The 5,304-nt window shown below is 58.0% G+C and overlaps 2 non-coding genes across 2 annotated transcripts; both read right to left on the bottom strand.

The window, feature by feature from the left end:
• Positions 1-9: 9 nt before the first annotated feature.
• Positions 10-162, bottom strand: LOC142795293 (5.8S ribosomal RNA). The gene has a single exon (XR_012892920.1). It is a non-coding gene; the product is annotated as a 5.8S ribosomal RNA (ribosomal RNA).
• Positions 163-1,881: 1,719 nt separating this feature from the next.
• LOC142795294 (small subunit ribosomal RNA) lies at positions 1,882-3,696 on the bottom strand. The gene has a single exon (XR_012892921.1). It is a non-coding gene; the product is annotated as a small subunit ribosomal RNA (ribosomal RNA).
• Between the last annotated feature and the right edge of the window lie 1,608 nt (positions 3,697-5,304).

The following is a 5,304-nucleotide window of genomic DNA, read 5'->3' as shown; positions in this document are numbered from 1 at the left end:
TATGTGATCCGACCCTCAGACAGACGAAGCCAAGGGAAGACCCAAGGCCGCAATGTGCGTTCAAAGAATCAGTGCTCAGTGTGTCCTGCAATTCACACCAAGTCTCGCAGCTGGCTGCGTTCTTCATCGACCCGAGAACCGAGTGATCCACCGCTTAGAGTCGTGAAAAAGTGTTTGTTCAATTCCGTACAGTCAAAACCAAACGTTTCTGGCACTCGGCCAAACAGTGGCCAAGAAGGGCGCTTTTCAGCGCACGCTTGGACTCCAAAACTCTGCCGCGCCTTTTTCGGCTGCCGCAAATCGAGCAAACGGTGTGTTTCGGACGGCGTTTCGCTTCCGCTACTTGCGAGTGCTTTCGTGGTCCACCCCTCTATAAATACTCGGGAGGCGTCGAAGCCGGTTCTCCAAGCCGGACCCGTAGGTATCGTTGTGTGCTCGCTCTCATTGGCCCGCCTAACCAGAAAATGCCTGCGGTACACCCATTTGGATAAGAGTGCACGCAGATGCGGGCCTCGACGGCTACACATTTCCTCGGGCGGCCGCCTCCCGGCCTCCGTGGAGCGCGGGATGCACGGTCCCATCGACAAGCCTCTCCCGTTTTTACCGTGGCGTCGCGGTTCACCACGGCGGGCGGGTCGGTCTCCTCCGCATAAAAAGGGGGACCCCCGCTTTTTGTTCCACGAAATCGCACAAGCTTTTTTCGCATCCACGGTTTGCCACCGCACACCAAAATGCCGATCCGGCTGCCTACTTTAGCCAACAGGTGGAGCCAGGCGCGCCGTACTTGCGCGGCACTTCCCACGTCCACCGAAGTCGGTGCCAAGGACCACTTTCGGCGCCGGAGCCGCGTACGAGCCTACTCGAGGCGGAAGAACGAAGCCAGCAAGGGCCTGGCCGCAAGTGCGTTCAATTGTCGGGACGTCCAAGTCCCTCGTTCTTCCGTGCTTCCTCTTTCGGCAAGTCGTTGCGGCACCTTCCCAAAGCGCGCAGACCCGCTAATCGCGACGAGCGCGACGTGGCCGTGCCGCCTTTCCCTCGGCAGCAAGCAAAACGCCTGGCAACGTCGACGCTCCCCTAACCGCGATCTCGCACCGTGTTTCGTGTGGCGAATTCAAAAGCCGGCCGGCGCTGCTGCAACCATTACGGTCGGTACGCATACGCCGCGGAGGGCGGGACGGTCATCGGAGCGTGCGGTTCCTCCATCGAGTACTGCGCACCTCGGCCGTCGCATCGCCGTGCCATGACCGGCCGCGCGTCAACGCGAACCGGTGCCAGCGAGATCCCTCGCCTGCAAGAACCGACCGGCAGCCTCCGTCACCCGAGGACGCGGAGGCGCTTGCCGCGGACGGCGGGACGGTATGCACTGGTGCACAGCGGACCCGTCACATCGCCAGTTCCTTGACCGACCGCCGACGCTTGTGCCGTTCCTCTCGTACTTGGCAGTCGCCGCGCGATTGTCGGGTCTCGTTCTTGCACGCTCGAACGGTCGGGAGGGCACTCGGCTGGCGTTTCGGGAACGCGCAGCCTCGCCTTCTACCGACGTAACCACGACTCGCCGTTCGCGCTCCGCCGCTCCTGTTTACAGTACTAGGCGGTCCCGCAGCGGTCGGGTCGCGCATTTCGAGCGCTTCGAGCCACGGTGCAGTGGCGGGTCGAAAGCCGACCTATGAGTGCGTTGCGCCGTTTGTACCCGCGTCCGCCACCTGGCCGACCGTCCAAGGTCGCGGTGTTGGCGTCCGCTGGGCGCAACAATTTGTCACGGGGTGCCGCTCCACATTCAGGCAGCCCCGTGGGGAAAAGCCGACCCCGCGTCCAAACGGGGTCAGCGGCAGAAAGTGTCGGGCGCAGACGCAGCTGAGGCGCTCACCCTTCACAATCCGTTAATGATCCTTCCGCAGGTTCACCTACGGAAACCTTGTTACGACTTTTACTTCCTCTAAATGATCAAGTTTGGTCATCTTTCCAACAGACCGGCGCAACCGAAAGGCCGCGCCGGACATCGGTCCGAAGACCTCACTAAATCATTCAATCGGTAGTAGCGACGGGCGGTGTGTACAAAGGGCAGGGACGTAATCAACGCGAGCTTATGACTCGCGCTTACTGGGAATTCCTCGTTCAAGGGGAACAATTGCAAGCCCCTATCCCAATCACGAAAGAAGTTCCACGGGTTACCCAGTCTTTTCAGACAGGGATAAAGACACGCTGCTTCCTTCAGTGTAGCGCGCGTGCGGCCCCGGACATCTAAGGGCATCACAGACCTGTTATTGCTCTGTTTCGTGCGGCTAGGAGCCGCTTGTCCCTCTAAGAAGGTTGTAAGGTGCTGGGAACCCCGCACCTATTTAATAGGCTAGAGTCTCGTTCGTTATCGGAATTAACCAGACAAATCGCTCCACCAACTAAGAACGGCCATGCACCACCATCCACCGAATCAAGAAAGAGCTCTCAATCTGTCAATCCTCCCAGTGTCCGGGCCGGGTAAGTTTTCCCGTGTTGAGTCAAATTAAGCCGCAGGCTCCACTCCTGGTGGTGCCCTTCCGTCAATTCCTTTAAGTTTCAGCTTTGCAACCATACTTCCCCCGGAACCCAAATACTTTGGTTTCCCGGAAGCTGCCCGCCGAGTCATTTGAGTAACTCAGGCGGATCGCTGGTTGGCATCGTTTATGGTCAGAACTAGGGCGGTATCTGATCGCCTTCGAACCTCTGACTTTCGTTCTTGATCAATGAAAACATTCTTGGCAAATGCTTTCGCAGTAGTTCGTCTTGCGACGGTCCAAGAATTTCACCTCTAGCGCCGCAATACGAATGCCCCCGTCCGTCCCTCTTAATCATTACCTCGTATTCCAAAAACCAACAGAACAGAAACGAGGTCTTGTTCTATTATTCCATGCAAGTTTATTCAGGCGACTCGCCTGCGTTGAGCACTCTAATTTTTTCAAAGTAAAAGCACCGGCCATCTCGAGGCACACAATGAAGTGCACCAAGAAAGAACCGGCATGATGTTCAGTCCGAGCCGTCGCATCGGGTAGATGCACTACTCGTCTGGAACTGAGATCCAACTACGAGCTTTTTAACCGCAGCAGCTTTAGTATACGCTATTGGAGCTGGAATTACCGCGGCTGCTGGCACCAGACTTGCCCTCCAATTGATCCTCGTTAAAGGATTTAGAGTGTACTCATTTCAATTACGGGGCCTCAAAAGAGTCCCGTATTGTTATTTTTCGTCACTACCTCCACGTGCCGGGAGTGGGTAATTTGCGCGCCTGCTGCCTTCCTTGGATGTGGTAGCCGTTTCTCAGGCTCCCTCTCCGGAATCGAACCCTGATTCTCCGTTACCCGTAACAACCATGGTAAGCAAGTAACCTACCATCGAAAGTTGATAAGGCAGACACTTGAAAGAAACGTCGCCGGCTCGTGGCCATGCGATCAGCACAAAGTTATCCAGAGTCACCACACAATACGGGCCGAAACCCGATCGATCTTGGTCTAATAAAAGCACCCGTTACCCAAAGGGCTCCAGGCTCACTGCATGTATTAGCTCTAGAATTGCCACAGTTATCCAAGTAGGAAGAAACGATCTAAGGAACCATAACTGATTTAATGAGCCATTCGCGGTTTCGCCTTATTTCGGCATGTACTTAGACATGCATGGCTTAATCTTTGAGACAAGCATATGATTACTGGCAGGATCAACCAGGTAATCGTTCGACTGCGCGTCCGTCCTCGCCCTCGGCGGGCCGGACGCAGTCTGTGTGCGGCGGAGGCCACCTTCAGGCGCCCCAACACGCTTATTTTGCACTCCGAGATGACGGCGTTCGAGCTCGCTACGGCACAACCTTCCCGAAAGACGAGTGGGAGCCGTGCGGCAAGAAGCACGTTCATGCTCGCTCTTTTTCGTTGCATCGACTCGGTCGCGCCGTGCGGGTTGCCCAAGCCCGCTGCACTGTCGGTGGACCGGCCGGAACTAGCAACGGAGCCGAGACTGCAAAGCCGCCAGACGACGGGTCACGCCCGCGTCTTCGGCGCTTTCGCATCTGAATCGCCCGAGGACGACACGGAACACACCTCGATATCGTGGTAAAACGGCACCGTCCGACAACCAGCCCCTAACGCATCAAGCGGATGAGGCTGCAGACGACTGCCGTGGATTCCCCTGGAGCAGACCCGAGGACACGCTTGACGAGGCCGAAGCCCGCCGCATATCAGACACCCGGTCGCTTTCGCGTACGCCGCTCACGAGAACCCCCACATAATAGCAGCGATAAGTACCCAGACCTCCTTGGGCCCTAATACGAGCGTACTCGAGAAAATTTCACCGCGGGTGTGCCCCGAAACGTGTGGCATGTTGAGCGTGCCACAAGTCTACGTCGCTCTCAAACCCGCCGAGGTCGTAGAATTTGCGACCCTACTCACGAAATTCCCACCGAGGATACGGCCGCAAACGTACCGCACCTTGGGTAGGCCACGAGTTTGTGCAACACTACGCTGACGGCACAGCACCGAGGTCGTGCGCGCACGCACGGGAAAATTCCGCCGCGGTTTCTGCCGAAAACGTGAGGCACCACGACTCTCCGCAAGTTCGCGTCGACTGCGAAAGACCGAAGTCGTGAACGACGTGTCCGCTACTCGCCGCCGACACGCTGGACACCAAACGTACAACGACTCGACGGCGTCGTAGAGGCCCACGACGCGGTTTTCCTTAACGACGTCTCGGCGTGGCACCGACAGGTTAGAACGGCCGACCAACGTTCCCTGTCCGCCGTTCGGCTCAGTCGAAGGGCTCGGCGACTTCGGCAACGCTGCGAAGCCGCACGGTGACGCACGCCATGTCCCCATTTTTTTTTTTCTTTCTGCGTCTGCCGGGGTGCCCCTATAATAGCAGCGATAAGCACCCAGACCGCCGTGGGTCGCTCGCCCCGGCTGACGTGGTTTTTCGTACTCCTGCGGCGGTCGCCGTCAAGCACGTCCAAATACGCTACTTTCGTGGGCGCATTCACGCTCTTTCGCTTCGCCGGAGTGCCAGCACTCACTCTGCCAAAAACGGCGAACATCCGAGCGGCGGTTCCCACTTTTGCGTCGGCGTCGCAAACCCCGCCCCGGCAGACGAGGTTTGCCGTACTCGTGCGACGGTGGCCGGCGGGCACGTCGAAAGACGCCGATATCGTGCGCGAATTGGCGCACCTTGGCTTCACCGGAGTGCCGCCACTGACTCCTCCAAAAACGGCGAAGATCCGAGCGGCGCTTCCCACTTTCGCATCGGCGTCCCGAACTCCGCCCCGGCTGACGCGGTTTACCGTACTCGTGCGAC

This window comes from Rhipicephalus microplus, unplaced genomic scaffold, assembly GCF_043290135.1.
Source record: "Rhipicephalus microplus isolate Deutch F79 unplaced genomic scaffold, USDA_Rmic scaffold_608, whole genome shotgun sequence".
Taxonomy (NCBI): Eukaryota; Metazoa; Arthropoda; class Arachnida; order Ixodida; family Ixodidae; genus Rhipicephalus; species Rhipicephalus microplus.
Note: the sequence above shows the minus strand (reverse complement) of the source record. Positions and strands in the feature narration are given on the sequence as shown.